At 36.7% G+C, this 17,940-nt stretch overlaps 1 protein-coding gene across 1 annotated transcript in view; it reads left to right on the forward strand.

The window, feature by feature from the left end:
- The first annotated feature begins 5,508 nt into the window (after window positions 1-5,508).
- Window positions 5,509-17,940, forward strand: part of LOC150094132 (heat shock 70 kDa protein cognate 4) — a 71,600-nt gene continuing 59,168 nt past the window's right edge. The window contains exon 1 of the mRNA XM_090412250.1: window positions 5,509-5,663. The gene's annotated coding sequence lies outside the window, so the exon portion shown is untranslated. The remainder of the gene's footprint in view (window positions 5,664-17,940) is intronic.

Genomic DNA, 17,940 nt, shown 5'->3' on the forward strand with positions numbered 1-17,940 from the left:
CTGATGTAGATGCAATAGATTTATTTGAAGAATTAAAAATTCTCTCGAAAATAATACAAGAGAAAAGTGGTCCTCACCAAATTTTATCATATATAACCAAAATCTTCTAGAAATTTATCCCAACGTAACCACGCTCTAAGGATATTATTAACAATTCCTGTTACTGTAGCAAGTGCGGAAAGAAGAAAACTGATTAAAAATTATTTGCGAACAGCAATGACCCAAGAAAGATTGGTTGGTCTAGCTACTATATCGATAGAGGCGGACATAGTTTATAATTTAAATTTAGAAGAGCTTATAAACAGCAAACATTTAATTAATATTATGTAATTGTTTTGCATTAATGTTTCTCTTCTAATAAAAACAAATTAGCAATTGGAGATTTTCTTATATTTTTGTCTTATAATCCAACAGGGGCGATATTTAATTGTTTGCCTCAGGGAGTGATCTAATCTGGCGACGGCCCTGAACAGACAAGACGAGTGAAACCGAAAAAGATGTCGAAACGATATCGTGAAATTTATTAGAGATTAATATTTAATGATATACAAGGCGTTAGTGGATTTATTATTTTTTTATTTATTTTATATGCCATCACAGTGCTTTATTTTATGTTAAGATTGAAAATCAGTTGTTAGTATCTTTTGAAATTCGAGAAATCGTTGCTCAGCATTTGGCCGACATTAGTTTTGCAACTGCCGAAGTAATTATATAATAAAATACCCCTCACATGAAAAAAAAAAAAATAACAATAATAAATCTTTACGTAATTTTATAACACTGATAGCAATGTAATTATATATTGCAATCAATCTAATAATGAAAACAATAACTTAAAAAACTTAAACAAGGACATCTCGCAATATAATATATTTTATTATACTAACTTATCAGTAGTACTCAAAACGCGTTTTTTATTTTTATTTTCTGTGCCAGTGTGATTTCCATTTGTAATCATATTCCAGGTTTAGTCTGCTGAAATTTCATAAACGAAGTTTCATGAGTTTCGTAAGAAATTCATACTTATTTATTTCGTATCCAAACACAAGTAGTACAGTAAGTTGTACAACATGATTTACAACAAATTAAGATACATTACAATGAGATCAGCTTAGATTTGGTAGTGAATTATACAGGGAATAATAATTAAATATGAAAAAAAGGAAACTATACATAACTTATATACAATAAACATGGTCAGTTGTTCCTCCAGTATCTTGCACAATCAACTGCTCTTTCTGTGCAGGATATAAGGTCCTCTTTTGCACAAGGCGATGGAAGAAAGGTACAAGAAAGAAGGTGTTCATGGACTGGGTTGTCCCACACACAATTGTCTGGGCCAATGAGGTAGCCCCATTTGATGAGGTTTTGTTTGCAGCCTCCTGTCATTCGGAGACTGTTTAGACTTTTCCAAGTATTCCAGTTCAAGTGGGCACCACGTGGAAGATGTTCGGCTGTTGGAATACCAGTATTATTTTCAGGATAGAATGCAAACCATTGTTGAAGTCTTGTCTCTCGGAGGTTTCTAGGTGGTTCAATAGTTGTCAGGAAGTTATGTCAGGATCTTAGTCTTTGGGGCACTGCGGTCGGACCGAACAGTGGGTGGCGTTCATCATTCATTTGTCTGTTTCTTTCATCAGCTGAGAATGCAGATCTTCGAATTGAAGGGGGGTGCAATTCCAGCCAAAGTATACAGGTCTTTTAGTGGTGTTGGTTTCAGGCATCCTGTAGTTAAGCGGCAGCTTTCATTCAATGCTGGATCAAGTTTTTCAGCATAGCAGGATCTGGACCATACTGGCCAGGCATATTCAACAGAAGAATAGCAAAGGGCCAAGGCAGAAAATCTCAGTGTGCTACGGTCTGTGCCCCATTTGTAGGGGGTAAGCTTTCTTAGTATGTTGTTTCTTGCATTCACTTTTGCCTTTGTTTTTTCTATGTGGGTTTTATATGAGAGGGTGCGATCGAGAGTTTACACCAAGGTAGATTTGTTTCCAGGAATATTCTATATAGAGCCTTCCCAAGAAATCTGTAGCTTCCTTTTGGCTTCCTTATTGTTAAGGTGGAAAAGGCCAGTCTAGGTTTTCAAGGGGTTTGGTTTCAGTTGATTGCTAGATAGTATGTGGTTCTATTTAAGGCAAGTGATAGAGTAGTTTCAATTGACTTGAAATTTTTTGACTGAATAGCTATGGAAAGGTCATCAGCATAGATAAAATTTCTAGTTCCTGGAAAGATAGGGAGATCATTGACGTAGATGTTGAAAAGTAATGGTGATAACACACTTCCCTGGGGGAGGCCATTTTTTTGGTAGTGCCAGCGGCTCTTCCTTCCCCTAAGGTTCACGTTTAAGCATCTGTTTTCCAAGAGTGATTGGATCAGGAGGACAAGGCGATAGTCTAGTTATTCTTATATTTTATTTCTGAGTGTGAGATAGTTTATGGTATCATATGCTGCAGTTAGGTCTACAAAACTACTCCTGTGGCTAGTTTTTGCTCATAACCATTTTCTATATATTGAGTGAGGTTGAGAATTTGTGATGTGCATGATTTGCCTGGTCTAAAGCCAGCCTGCTCAGCAATAAGATGAGTTCGATTAGGGGTTGTAGCCTATTCAGAATTAATCGTTCATAGAGTTTAAAGAGGTTGCTGAGTAGTTATATAGGGCTGTAATTTTTTGCTTCGGTTGGGGTTTTCCCTAGTTTCAGAAAGGCCACCACTTTGGCATGCCTCCAGATAGTTGGTATCCTTAGGCTTCTGAGGCAAGTGTTGTATAGGTTTAATAACCACTCTTTAGTCCTGGTTCCAAAATGTTTAATCTGTTCATTAGAGACATCATCAAGGCCTACAGATTTTATAGGTTTTAATAGGTTTATGGCAGCGTTGAGTTCAGTGATGGTGAAATCCGAGTTAATCATATTTTATTCCTCACTTGGGTTTCTAAGTATCTTATTTTTTGTGTGCTTTTTAGGGAATTTTCCATTCAGCAGCAGCTGGTGAGCAATTTGATTAGCTGTTACCTGCGGATGCTCATATGGCTTAGTGAAATCCTTCCTAATTCTGTTGATAATGTTCCATGCCTTTCTGTTACTATGGGTCATATCAAGGGCTTCTATTTCTTTATTCCATGAGGAACGCCTTTCCTCTGCCATCTTGGAGCATAATTTTTCTCCTGCTTGGATAGTCTCTTCTGAGAAAGGGTTGGTGTTGTAAAGTTGTAAGTAATCAGCATACTGGGCTTGTATGTCACTGAAAAGGCCTGGGTTTGATAAATCTTTATCAAACACATCCTCGGGGGATGTGTTTGATAAAGATTTTCCTCGGTATTTTTATGAATTCTGGATACTCTTGAGGGTTTGGAGGGACTTCTTCTATGGAGCGGTCAAGATCTTTCAAGAAACTTTTCCAATTAGCTTTTTGGAAATTAAATCGTCTTCTGTAAGGGATGGTGTTAGGCATAATTGCTGGGTTGAATTGAAGCATTATAGGTCTATCTTGAGTATGTGGAATCGGATTTAAAACCTTTTTAACACAGATGTTGGATATTTTTGAGGTCAGGACAACCATGAGGTCAGGGTTATAGTCTGGCTTCCATCTGCCACTGTTGAAAGATGCAGGGAGTTTTGGATTATGTATCAGGTTTAGAGAAAGGTTGCCTGCCCATTTTTCAACAAGTTCTCCATCTTCGTTGGACTTTGTGTAACCCCAGTTAACACTATGGCTGTTAAAGCCACCTGATACAACATTAGTCATGTATGCATTATTATTGAGTAGGATGCTAGGTTCGGAGGGGATAAAGAACAGGGGTGCTCCAGTAGTGTTCGGCGCCTGTGTGCAAAACTTTAGTTTTGCACACAGGCGGTATTGCACTCCTATTATATTACGATTAGGATATAATATGCTGGGCCAGTTTAGAGTGGTTGTGAGCTTAAGTCATAATTTTTAAAAAGAGCGCCCTCTACTTGCACACAGGCGCCGCCCTCAAAAAAAAAAAAAAATCCCCCCACCCCTCCAATAAAAAACTTTCTTTAAAAACGTTTTTTTTTTTTAAGTATTTCCTTCTCTTTGGCACCTTTACTATCCTGGCACCTGTGTGCATCACACACATTGCTGGCGTGCCCCTGATAAAGAAGCTGTGGAAAGGATGCAAAGAAGAGTAACAAATATGATATCGGGATTAGAATGTACATAAGGAGGACAGAGTGAGAGTAAGTGGAATGCAGACACTGGTAAACAGGAGAAAGAGAGCGATAAACTTCCGAAAACGTGTTATTGGTCATCAACTGATGAAATTTTTCTTTATATGTAAGGTGGAGGAGGACAAGGGAACCTTCGTGAAAGTTAAGCTTGTGTGGTTAAGAAAGGGAAAAAAACAATCAGCTAACACCTTTTTATTCCCGTATATATAGGGAGTAGGCGAGGCCGTTTTTAGCCCCATCTAACTTTTGGAGACTGAGTGGGCAGTTGAATCTCCACTGGAACCCAATCAGAGATAGTTTGCCCAAGGCTATCACTAATTAACAGGCACGCAGTGAAGAGAGACCGCTCAACAAGTGCCGCCATCTCGTGCTCCCTAACCCTAACACTCGTATTTAATGTCTGAAATAATGTGGGTTCTAAGGTCGATTTTCTTGAGTTTACGGGACGAAAAACCCGAGTTTCCGGGAGAAAAAACCCGCTTGCCCATGTCAGAGCTGGACTAACCCAGGAACCGGTCGAAAATAAGGCTTAGAAAAATTTCTTCTAGTCGCCAACTAGATTCGAAACAAAGTCTTCCTTCGTGCGGTTAAGCGCCATGGTGTGCAAACGCCACATCCAGTGAGCTATAAGGGGTGAGAGCTAAATTTTTCTCTCATAGAGCACTGACAGAGTGGAACAGTTGAAGTAGGAAGTGCAGTCAATGTGAATGAGTTTAAGATTGTTCATGTTCATGAAACAAATATGTATATATTAGTGTATTTTTTGTTATTTTCTTCCTGTCATGCCTGAACCAAAAGAAGAATGCACACACACACACAGGTTAGTTACAAGTCAGAAGCTGACATTTTAGTGTTACACACACACACACACACACACACACACACACACACACACACACACACACACACACACACACACAAAGAAAAAATACTTTTAGAGAAAAATATTTTCTAATAGCTTGTATTTTTACTTTTGGTAAAAAAAAATCTCACACATTCTTTGGCTCTGTAGTGGAAAAGAAGAGAAACATTTCATATTTGCAGAAGCTTATTTAATGTGCGTTATTGTAATAATGTGTGTTATCTTGAAGATTTTTGATTTAATCTTTACTGTTAACATCACTGCCATTCTGTGTATTGAATGCCGGCTACGCCCGCTTTTTTTTTTTTTTTCTTCTTCTTCTAATGCTCTTAAGTAGCAGACATATTTGGATTTAAGAGACTTCTGGAATGGTACCACTACTTCTTTCTTTGCATATAGCTATCTATGATTGGTCCACGTTGTTGTAATCCAGAACTTTCTATTTTGCGTCACATCCGGAAGTAGAAGTCATATATTTATAAGCTGAAGAAAGCGTAACTAGTGATTAGTTGTGTGTATTTGTATGTTTTAGGAAAGCTGGTTTAAGTCAATTAGCAGTTAACGGAATTTTTTTCTATTCTTCTTGAAATAGGAGTAAATTTAAAACCGGTATGTACATGATTACTTATGATCTTGAATATCGTATGCCTGCTTAAAATCAAACTTGAACTATTTTTCATATAATTGTTTAAGAATTACTTGAAAAACATTCCATTAATGGGAATGATCATAAATCAAACCCTCTCGTTTCATGCAACCAATGTACTTTCTTAAATTTCTTATCTTATATATTGACAGTTAAAAAATGAGTGTGTGTGTGTGTATATACGTCTCCAAATTATTTTTATGGTCTGAATTGTACCGCTAATCTTACTCTTTCCGTTACTTGTATATGCTATTCCGGTTAAAACTATTGTCTTTTAATAAGTCAATAACGTAACCTGATGCAAAAAGTGTGACATTTTGGTTCTAAATTTCAAGGAAGTTGATCTGATCGATGCCTAGTCACCAGTGATACGTGTATCTTTCATTGACTGCGATTGCATCCCCTTTCGCATTTGTCTGTTGGAGTGTAATAATTCCCATGTTATTACAATTACATGGGAATAAGATTGTGGTAATACTTGTATATTTACATAGTTTAATATATCTCGAAAATATAACGAAATTAATATAACACTCAGCTGATGTAAAAGCTTAGCAAAGTCATTTAAATTCAGTTGACTGTTTTTTATTTTATTTTTTAATATAATCTTCTGATTTTAAATCAGAGTTATACTATCCAAAACACTTGATGCAGATTGCCTTGCTGATGTTCACATGGAATTATTATAGTACTACATTGGGGACAGGTGTAGGTTAAGCTTATTATAGTTCAAAGGTAGATTTGAATGGCCGAGTTTTGGGGTCGATTTTCAAGATGGCGGTATCGATCGAGTTTTGATAGTGATATAAAAATATGATTTAAGGAATTTTGACTAGTTAATTTACTAGTATTAAATAGTTTTACTGCTATAAATCGGTTTATTTTCAAAGAAGTCTTTTTTATACACTAAAGCAGCTACGCAGGTAAGTCAACAAATTTCAAAACAAGGGCGATACGCCAGGCCTACTGCCATTAGTATCGCCATTGTTTCATTGCTTCATTCATTTCATTAGAAATTATTGTGATAAGGGAGAAACATGTCCTACTCTACAGAACAGGGCTTGGGTCAAACCATGGATGCACTGTACGAAGAACTTAATTTTAAACAACTTCTGGCAATATTTAAACACGTAGGCAATCTATTTCACACAAAATGACCAGGAAAAGTTGTAGTTTATGAAATAAAAGAAGTTGATACAGATGACTCTCAACTCTTAGAACTTCTTCAAGACAGCACCAGTAAAATAGCAACAACTGCTGAGGATAATCCCCTTACACACCACACTGATTATTAGGAGGTTCGTGCTTGCAAAAAATGCAAAACTGCAACCTCTGAACCACCCAAAGCGGATGGAATGGAAGAAGATGGTTCTCTCCCACCTCCTCAAGAGAAAAGATACCCCCGATTATTCTGCGTGAAAAGAATAAATGGATGTCGCTAAGGGCTACGATGTACAACTTGCAGATCTCATACAGCCAAGTGAAGAATGTCACAGGTGGTATTAAAATCCAGCCCGGTCAGTGATGGATTATCGACGGTTAACCTCTGAATTGAATACCAGAGGTATTCAGTACCACACTTTCTCACTAGAAAAAACCTCAAGGTAGTGATTAGAGATGTATCTGAAGATGTTTCCTCAGAAGAAGTCGCTGCAGATTTACTACCTGTTAAAGGTCAGCAGAATGACTAGAAGAGACAGGACTCCAATGCCACTGGTATTAGTAGAGATCAGTCAAACCTACAAGCACATATATGATCTGACGTCCATCCGTGGACTGAAAATTACTATAGAACCATTAAGGAAAAGGCATCAACAGGGCAATGCCACAGATGTCAGAAGTTTGGTCATGCCCAGGAGATGTGCAAGGCTGAGTTTAAATGCTTGAAATCTGGGGTCAGCCACCCAACAAATACATGCTCTAAGCCAAAATCCACACCAGCTAAATGTGCCAACTGTGGCAGTCCTCACACTGCCAACTACAGAGGATGTGCACAATCCAAGAAATAGAAAATCAGAAGAAGGAACATACTCTTCCTCTCTTAACACACCTACGTCAGAGAATACTTCACAGCCTCCTGAAGATCAACATAAAGGGTCAGAAGCCCATCTGCTGAAGTCTTAATGCTTGAAATCTGGGGTCAGCCACCCAACAAATACATGCTCTAAGCCAAAATCCACACCAGCTAAATGTGCCAACTGTGGCAGTCCTCACACTGCCAACTACAGAGGATGTGCACAATCCAAGAAATAGAAAATCAGAAGAAGGAACATACTCTTCCTCTCTTAACACACCTACGTCAGAGAATACTTCACAGCCTCCTGAAGATCAACATAAAGGGTCAGAAGCCCATCTGCTGAAGTCAGAGGCCCTTAAAAGAACAACTCTGCAACAACAGTCTAGGACATATGCAGTAACTCGCCCTAAACAGACATCCCTGGAACAGCCAACATCACATCCAAATCTGACAGTTATCATTACCTCTTCTTTGGCAAATATGCTGTTGGATTTTAGCAGATCCAACCCCTCACCATGCTCTAATAATAGATTTCTAAAGGATACACAAGTCATTATCTCAGTGCTCGCTCATGAACAAAAATAAAATAAAACCAGATTCTTTAAAGATCATAGCATGGAATGCGAATGGATTAAGAGGTAGAATCCTGGAGCTCTGGGAGTTCGCCCAAAGGCATCAGCCGGATATACTCTTGATAAATGAAACCCATCTCCGACCATCAGATAATCCCAAAATAAATGGATACCAGCTCTACAGAACAGACAGATTATCCTGCAGAGGAGGCGGCATTGCTATTTACATTAAAATTTACATCAATCATCACTCTATAAATATTCCATCCACTATTAATCTTGAGATTACAGGCATAGAAATTCCCACGTGCACTGTGGGCAAACTAAAGATTTTCGCAGCATATAATCCTCTGCAAAAAACATAACTGTTTTCAGATCTGAATGCTGTACTGGTCAACAGGGAGCCTGTCATTATGGCTGGTGACTTGAACACCAAGCATCCTATCTGGAATAGCTGTTCCACAAATAAAAATGGTCACACCCTTGCAAACTACTCTGGATCCAACAATGTGGTTGTGGCAGGTCCCACAGCGCCTACCCATCACAACACACACACAGTCAGGCTGATGTACTAGACATAAGTATACTATAGAATGTAAGACTTCAGTACAGTGTAGTGACACTAAATGATCTTTCATCTAACCACAATCCCATTCTATTAAAGCTGGGAAACCAGGATAACCTGTACCCTCTACTCATATTTATCTCATATAAATATATTTTGGGAATACCTTTGGATAAGCTATCCAAAGGTATTCCCAAAATATATTGGTCCTATACCATTGATTAAATCCACAGAGGAAATTGAAACAGCTATGAAGGATCTAACTCCGGGGTGGCCAACCTTTTATAGTTCTTGCATCATTTTTTCATTTTTTAGTTAAGATGCACCATACAAACTTATACCACTTTTCAGCGCTTTTATAATATGGATATATTTAAGTTATGCATAAAAATGATTTATTATATATATAGTAATATATAGACACTTTTAGCAGTTTTAAATAAAAGGATTTCATATAAAGACAAGATAAACATTAATTATTTTATTGACTTTTGAAATTGCGTTGCTATAGCTAAGCTTGTAATGTTTGGAGTTCAATCAGTTGCAGAAAGCATCAAATAGTTTTTCAAATTTGAATCAGTCGCAACTGTAGTTTGTTCTTAATCTATGAAATTTATGAAAATGCTTGTTCGCATCTGTATGTAGTTCCAAAATGACAGATATAACTCTGAGCAAATTTTCTCAGTTCTGGAAAATGTTAACAGGGCGACAATCACCAGAAATTAATTATATCAGAAGCATCTGGGAGTGATGGAAGTTCGTTAAATTTCATTTTCAATAAAGAATTGGTTCTGAGATCAATAAGTTCCATTTGTATGTTACTAGGCATCGTCAAGATTTTTAGTTCAATAAGTGAAATTGGATTTATAAATGCAAGTATTCAGTCTTCTTCTTCGGCAAAGTCGTTGAAACGAATGTTAAAGGACTCTTGTAATAATCTGAGTTGCTCAGTATATTCTGTAAAGTTGCCATTATTTTCAACAGATTCACTGTTCTTTTAAATGTGGAAATTCACTTAAATCCCCATTTTCTAACTGGGAGATGAACAGTTTTAATTTCATTTTGAATGCATTGATGTCATTTACTAAGCTAGGAAGCAATTTGTTCTTGCCCTGCAGTTTCAAATTTAGGTAATTGAGGTGGCTAGTAACATAAACTAAAAATGCTAAATCAAATAGCTATTTCTCATCACACAACAGGGCTTTTTCCCCATGCAGCTCATCCTTCTCTTCCAGAAAATTACGAACACTTTCTTTCAGCTTCCAAAATCTACTGAGAACTTTTCCTTTAGAAAGCCAGCGCACCTCACAATGAAGGATGAGATCACCATATTCCATATCTAACAGTTCACAATATTCTGAATTCTCTTCTGTTTAACCCTCTTGCTCTAATTTTATTCACACACTTTATAACTGGTATTATAACATGCCTCAAATTTGGAGTTTTTCCACACAGATTCTCCATGTATAATACAGTGATACTTTAGTAGAGAACGACCTAAAAACCTTTCAAGTAAAGTTAGTCCCAGAAACGCTACCTATCATTGACGGTGCTCCATCAGTGCACACGCTGAGCTTACTAGAATCTATGTTGAAAGTTTATTTTTCACTTGGTCAGACTATAATAAATTTAGTTTAATCCTTTATCCAAGTGTGTGCAAACAAAGTTTGCACCTGAAAGTATCTTCAGGACTGGGGTAAAGTGGTACAACACCGGGCAACTCCTTGCAAAGGTGGAGCAAGCTACCAACACTCCTATCTCAGTATCTCCCATAATGCAAAACACATCTCCTTGTGGATATGTATAATGTTATGCATTAAGGGAAGGGCCACTACCCAGACTAGTTTCGACCTTTATTGAGGTCTCTTCAGTGGGAGCCAGGCCCAAGTGAAGATACCAGGCAGAAGCATTAGCAAGGTCATCTCCTCCTATAGGAGCTGCCAAATGGTGTGCCACCTTTTTATATTTAAATTATGGGAGATACTGAGATAAGAGTGTTGGTAGCTTGCTTCACCTTTGCAAGGAGTTGCCTGGTGTTGTACCACTTTACCCCAGTTCCTTAAGATACTTTCAGGTGTAAACTTTATTTGCACACACTTGGATAAACGATTAAACTAAATTTATTATAGTCTGACCAAGTGAAAAATAAACTTTCAACATCTTACTCTAAATCCAGAGTAATTTAATAAAATGGTGGCACACTGTTTGGCAGCTCCTATAGGAGGAGATGACCTTGCTAATGCTTCTGCCTGATATCTCCACTTGGGCCTGGCTCCCACTGAAGAGACCTCAATAAAGGTCAAAACTAGTCTGGGTAGTGGCCCTTCCCTTAATGCATAACATTATACATATCTGCAAGGAGATGTGTTTTGCATTATGATAGATACTGAGATAGGAGTGTTGGTAGCTTGCTCCACCTTTGCAAGGAGTTGCCCGGTGTTGTGCCACACTTGGATAAAGGATTAAACTAAATTTATTTTACTAGAATCTAGTTGTTGATTTTCTAGACAAGACTTTACTTTGTCAAAGTGACTCAAGACTGATAAGTTCTTCAAAGATGTTAAAATTGCCATCAATTCCTCTTATGCTTAATTGGGCTATATTACATATGTCAGCGGATTCGTCCAAGGCTAAAGAAAAGAAAGCATGAACATGGTCTTTTAATTGCTTGGTAACATGGGAAATTTCTTCGATGCGTCTTGTAATTGTTTGCTTGGACAGAGCAATTTTGGTTTAATTTTCTTAAACCATTCTTATCACCAAGACATTTTGCAAATTTTTCAAGACAGGGCTTAACAACTTTCTCTCTATCAGAGAAAGCCTTGTGTTTTTTAGCCAACACAAAGGCAATTTCATAAGACGCCTCCAGCATTGCCACACTTTCACAACTTCGTTTTACAAATATATTTTGTCTTTATTTATTCCTTTTTCTTAACCACCTATTCTTTCTACAACTCAGACCCAGGAACTAACTTCAGTTTTTCTTCTAATTCAGCTTGATGTTTTCTATAGTGTCTGTTAAGATCATGTCTTCTATTATCTGAGAGAGTGCTTAAATAAGAACTACTTTTCCCACAGTTCGTTAAACTGGCATTTGCTATCATCTTCTGCTCACTCACTTTCTTTTGCAAAGTAATGGGTAACTGACTGACTGTAAAAAAAAAAAATTATTTCAGAAAGTAAAGCTTATTATTAAATAATTTACTTAAATTATTTTATGGTTTTAAACATTATGAACATTCAAAAACAGTTCTACAAGTTTAAGATAAGATTCCTGTTTTCATGAAGGCCTAATGCAGTTCTATAAGTTTAAAAATATTATATATATATATATATATATATATATATATTTTTTTTTTTTTTTTTTCATAGTGTTTTTGTCTCTCTCTTGTATTATATTATGTCCAATGAAATAAGAGATTTTTCCTGCCATAAAAGAGTCGATCAGCTGGTAATCACATACACAACCCAAACATTCTCATTACAAAAGCTTTGCTGATCAGTTAAATTTTAGGAATAAATCTACTATATGTAAATAAAAAGGAAAGATATTGTATTAAAAAAAACCCATAAAAACATGCACATACAAATACACAGAATAATTGCAGGTTTCAGTATCAGCAAATTAAGGGAGCAGACAAGAACTTGACATACGCATTCAAAATGAAAAAAAATTATTTTTAAATTTACAGAACTATATTAAGCCCTCATGAAAACAGAAATCTTATCTTAAACTTAAAGAGCTGTTAATAAAAACATAAGTTCAAAAACACAGAATTGTTCACTCACATTCAAATCAGAAGTTCATCGAACGTTATGAGTCAGTTGTTGTAAACTGATTGAGTAACTGGTGATGCATGTCAGCATTTGCCGGTGCCTGTTGCTTCAAGATCAAACAAGTATAATAAGTGTGCATTCTAGAATTCAGTGGTAGGTTAATTGTTAAAATGGTAGGTTAAAAGTAAAATAAAACTAGTCTTATTTTGCTTGTTAAAATCTTTATAGTTATATTTGAAAAAAATAACTTTGTAAAGATTTTAACAAGCAAAATAAGACTAGTTTTGGCTTATAACAACCTTCCTCAGGTATAAAGGAAAAGAATAGTAATAAACATTGAAGTATCTAAACAAACTGGAAATTACAGGTAAAAATTGCCACACATTAATTGATACATAAAAAACATATTTTTTCTAAAAAAAAACTCATTTTTTTTTAGAAAAAAAATAAGTTTGTTAATAAATAGGTTGTTATAAGCCGAAACTAGTCGTATTTTTCTTATTAAAATCTTTATAAGTTATCCCGGTTTTTAGTCATTAAATCTATTTTTTAAAATGTATTGCAACAACAGAGTAAAAGCCGATTTATCACATCGATATATATATATATAAATCGTATACAACATTTTTGTATACGATTAGGATTAGAAGTGTGCCACTTCTAATCATGCAATGTGCTACTTTTGGCGCATGTGCCATAGGTTGGCCACCCCTGATCTAACTAAACAAATCAACACTGCTGTTGCAGCAGTAACTATTTCCAGAACTACCCCCAGATCTAACCACTTGTCAGAAGACATTATGGACCTGATCAGAGAAAAGAACAGAGCAAGAGAAAGATATAACAAAATGTGAGCACCTCCAGATAAAAGAATCTTGAACAGATCTAACTCTGCAGTTAGAGATGCCCTCACAGTGCACAGAAATAAAATTTTAGGGAAAAAAAATTATTCTATCTTTTCTGACAACCACTCCATATGGAATCTTATCAAAAACATGAAGAATAAAAAGAAACTTCTTCCCCCTTTCCAAACAGATACTGGCCTTATCCATACTGATGCAAACAAAGCTGAGGCAATAGTAACATCTCTAGAAAGTAATGCAAACCCTCTTATGACCATCGCGACTTCAATCACATATACAAGGTCCATCAACATGTCAGATCTTCGCTCAAACTTTCTGTCACATTCTCTAGTCAAATTGCACCCACATCACCTGTAGAATTATACGACATAATCAAGAAGCTTAAAAACAAAGGCACCTGAACCTGATGGAATCGCAAACAGGGTGATAAAACTACTACCCTGCACAGCTATTGTGCATCTGACCAACATAATAAACTCCATCTTACACTAAAATTATTTTCCTTCCCACTGGACACTAGCAGATGTAATCCCAATCCATAAACCTGGAAAAGACCTGCAATCACCTCAAAACTACAGAACAATTAGCCTCATCTCTAACCTAGGCAAAATTTTCGAGTCATTCTCACTAGACTCCAAGAACTAGTGCACAAACTAAACATTCTTCCTGGGGAGCAATTTGGATTCCGTCAGTTTCACTGTACTACACAAGTATACAGATTAGTAAAATATGTCACCACAGGATTTAACTGGCGTCAATGCACTGGGGCTGTTTTCCTTGACATAGCCAGTGCATTCGACGAAGTCTGGCACTGCAGCTTGCTATATAAAATGATAACATCTGGAATACTATTGGAAGTGGTTCATCTAATCAGATCACACCTCTATGACATGCCAAGTTAAGTTAAATGGCACACTCTCCATATAAAAACGCATCTTGGCTGGTGTCGCACAAGGATCAGTTCTGGCACCCACTCTTTTCTCCATTTATATGTGTGATATTCTGCACAACTCGCTGTCATCTATCAAAACCTTATATGCAGATGATACAGCGATATTAGCCAGATTTTTAAAACCACACCTAACAATAAAAAAAACTGCAGGAAAATCTACTGATATTAGCCAGATTTTTAAAACCACACCTAACAATAAAAAAAACTGCAGGAAAATCTACTGATATTAGCCAGATTTTTAAAACCACACCTAACAATAAAAAAAAACTGCAGGAAAATTACTGATAATTGAACAATATTTTGCCAAATGACGACTCAAAATAAATCCTCAGAAGAGCATAGCCATACTATTTGCCAGAAGATCAATGCTTCCTACTGGAAACATTCTCCTGTTTAATACAGAAATCCCTTAGCAGTCTGAGATCAAATATCTTGGCATATTGCTGGGCAGAAAATTGACTTTCAGCTCCCATATCAAGTTTTGATGTCTAAAGACATCAAAAATCATTGCACAGCTCTATCCTTTAAAAAATAGAAACAGCAAATTGAGCACCAGAATCAAGCTACTTATATATAAATTGATAATTTGTCCTATACTCATGTACGCTTCTCCATCCTGGAGTCATACTGCTAATACTAATATCCTCAAACTACAACGTGTGCAAAATAAATGTCTCAGAATAATACTGAACGCACCATGGTTCATATGCACTGTGCAACTTCACTGGGACACAGAAGTCCCCTATATTTATACCTTCATGCAAAGTATAATAACTAAGTTCTTTTCAATAGCATCTATGCATCCTAATAATCTAATTCAACTAGCTGCAAATTACGACTCAACAGATTACAAAGTACAAAAGACCAAAAGCTATTTTAAACTGCAACCATCTAGTGTGGGAACAATAAGGGATACCACATCTATAGGATTTAGGTTAGGAGAAACGCATTCAAAAAAAAAGTTGTCTTGAATTTTAAGGAAAGGTAGCTGTAGACACATCAAACATAGCTCTGATAGTCAATAGGATAGAATAAAGCACATGGAAGTTCATGTAGAGTGACATTTCATGAGTTTCTGACTGAATGGGTGAGCAGCCTTGGCAGATACCTGGGAGTGCATTATCCTGGCTATTTTACTAATCTCTAAAGTAAAGTCATTTCTCAAGATATGACTTGGACTCTACAGCTATTCTGACTGAAGAGATGAGTGCTGAAGCATGTATGCACTCCTCGAATAGTTTCTTATTCATTAACACATTTGTCAAAAGTATAATACTATCAGTTGATTCAATACATAAATCAAATAATATAAAAAAGCCTAGCACTCATGATTGCAATGTTATCTTTCTTCTCCTTAATGAGCAAAAATCTCATTTTAAAAGTGAGAGGAGACCTCCACATAGCCTTTAAAGGAATGCGGAGAACCGACCAGGGCTTCTGACCTAATGTCCAATCCTCACCTTCTCGTGGTGCACCCTGTTGGGTATCTACTTTGATACTGAACGAACGAGGATGGGCTGGCAATTTGGGATTTAGCCGACCAAATTGTATTCTTATTGGTTAAACCAAAATAAAAAATGATGGTACAACATGACAAAATTTCATGCCGGCTGGGGCGTCGCCCGGTTAAACAAGGCCCCCGTTGTTTTCGCCAGGGAACCAGGGCGAACAGCGAAAAGTCAGCTACTGGAACAAATCTGAAAACAAACCCCAACTCAACATCACCAGAGTTAAAGATCGGTACTATCAACGTAAGAAGCCTGAATGGCAAAGAAATGGAGCTAGCTGAGGAATTAGATAAGTACCAGATCGACATAATAGGGGTGACTGAAACAAAAAAGACCAAAACTGGTGAGATCTTTCTGAGCAATAAATACAAAATGTTATATTCAGGCAATGACAATCAAGGAAAAGGAGTAGCCATAGTATTCAACACAAAATACAAGGCTAATCTTCTTGAATGGCAGTCAGTCTCAAGTAGAGTAATGTGGGCAAATATGAGAATGGGGAACTGGACAATGAGACTTATTTGTGCTTATGGTCCCACAGAAGGTTCTACTAAGGTAGAAGTGGAGGAATTTTTTGAGGCTTTAGAAAAAGCAACTGACACAATGAAAAAGGAAAAGTTGGTCCTTGTTGGGGATCTAAATAGTAGAGTAGGAAATGATTGTGAGACATACAAAAATATTTTGGGAAAATTTGGAGAAAAGAGCAAAGCTAATAATAATGGCAAATATCTGTTGGATTTCTGCTCAGGACATGGACTGGTTATTACTAACACCATGTTCCAACATAAAAATGTGCACAAATTCACATGGAGAGAAGAGGCTAGGAATAAGAAAAGTCTCATTGACTATGTTATTGTTGATAGTGATGTTTTCTCCCTGGTGCAGGACACCAGAGTGTACAGAGGATTTGAAATTGGAAGTGATCACTATTTAGTCTTGAGCAGGATAAAATTGAATTTCATATTGAAAAGAATAACATGTAAGAAAGTTTTAAAGCGAATAAAAGTTGAGCAGCTCTCAGATGTGAACTGTAGGCTAAAATACAGAAATATTATTGAAAAGAAAATGAAAGAGTTTGAGAACAGGAATCAAACCTTGGAGATTCAGTGGCAAACTCTGAAGGAAACATTGATTGATTCTGCCAGAGAGGCATGTGGTGAGGTTGTGTGCAAGGATAAAAAAATCAGAACTCCCTGGTGGACACAGGAAGTTAAAGAGGCAGTGAAGGAAAAGAAGAAAGCATATCAAAAGTTCCTGGCAAATAAGTCAGCTTTTACTCTTACAGAATACAGAGACAAATGTAAGAAAGCTAAACAGTGTGTAAAACTAGCTAAACAAAAGTCATGGGAGGACTTTGGCAAGAATATAGAAAATAAATATCAAGAAGGTGGCAAAATATTCTGGAGGTTGTTGAAGAAACTTAGGAATGGAGGAAAGAGTGCTGTAAAAGGAATTAGAGATGATAAAGGTGAAATGAAAACAGGAGAAAAAGATATCCTTGAAGTATGGAGTAATTACTTTGAAAAACTGCTAAATGAAACAAGCAGTGATGACAGCACAGTGATAAAAAAAACACTGACCAGGCATGCAGTGAGGAATACATATCCATACTTGAAGTAGAAAAAGCTATCAAAGGCTTGAAATGTGGAAAGGCAGCAGGAGTAGATGATATTCGACCAGAAATGCTGAAGTATGGTGGTATAAGAGTCTTACAGTGGCTGTACTGCATAGTTCAGAAAGCCTGGACAGAGGGACCAATTCCCGATGATTGGAGTAGAGCTCTCATAGTACCCATATATAAAAAGGGAAATAAAACTGAATGTGAGAATTACAGAGGTATTTCCCTACTGAGTGTTCCTGGCAAGATCTATGCAAGTATACTTGAGAAACGGTTGAGAAGAATTGTGGAAGAAAAGCTTGGTGAAGAACAAGCTGGATTCAGGCCAAATAGAGGCTGTCAGGATCAGATCTTCTCTTTTCGACAAA

This window comes from Typopeltis vanoorti, chromosome 22 (genome assembly GCF_054136105.1).
Source record: "Typopeltis vanoorti isolate ZY-2024b chromosome 22, IOZ_Tvanoo_1.0, whole genome shotgun sequence".
NCBI classification, from domain to species: Eukaryota; Metazoa; Arthropoda; class Arachnida; order Uropygi; family Thelyphonidae; genus Typopeltis; species Typopeltis vanoorti.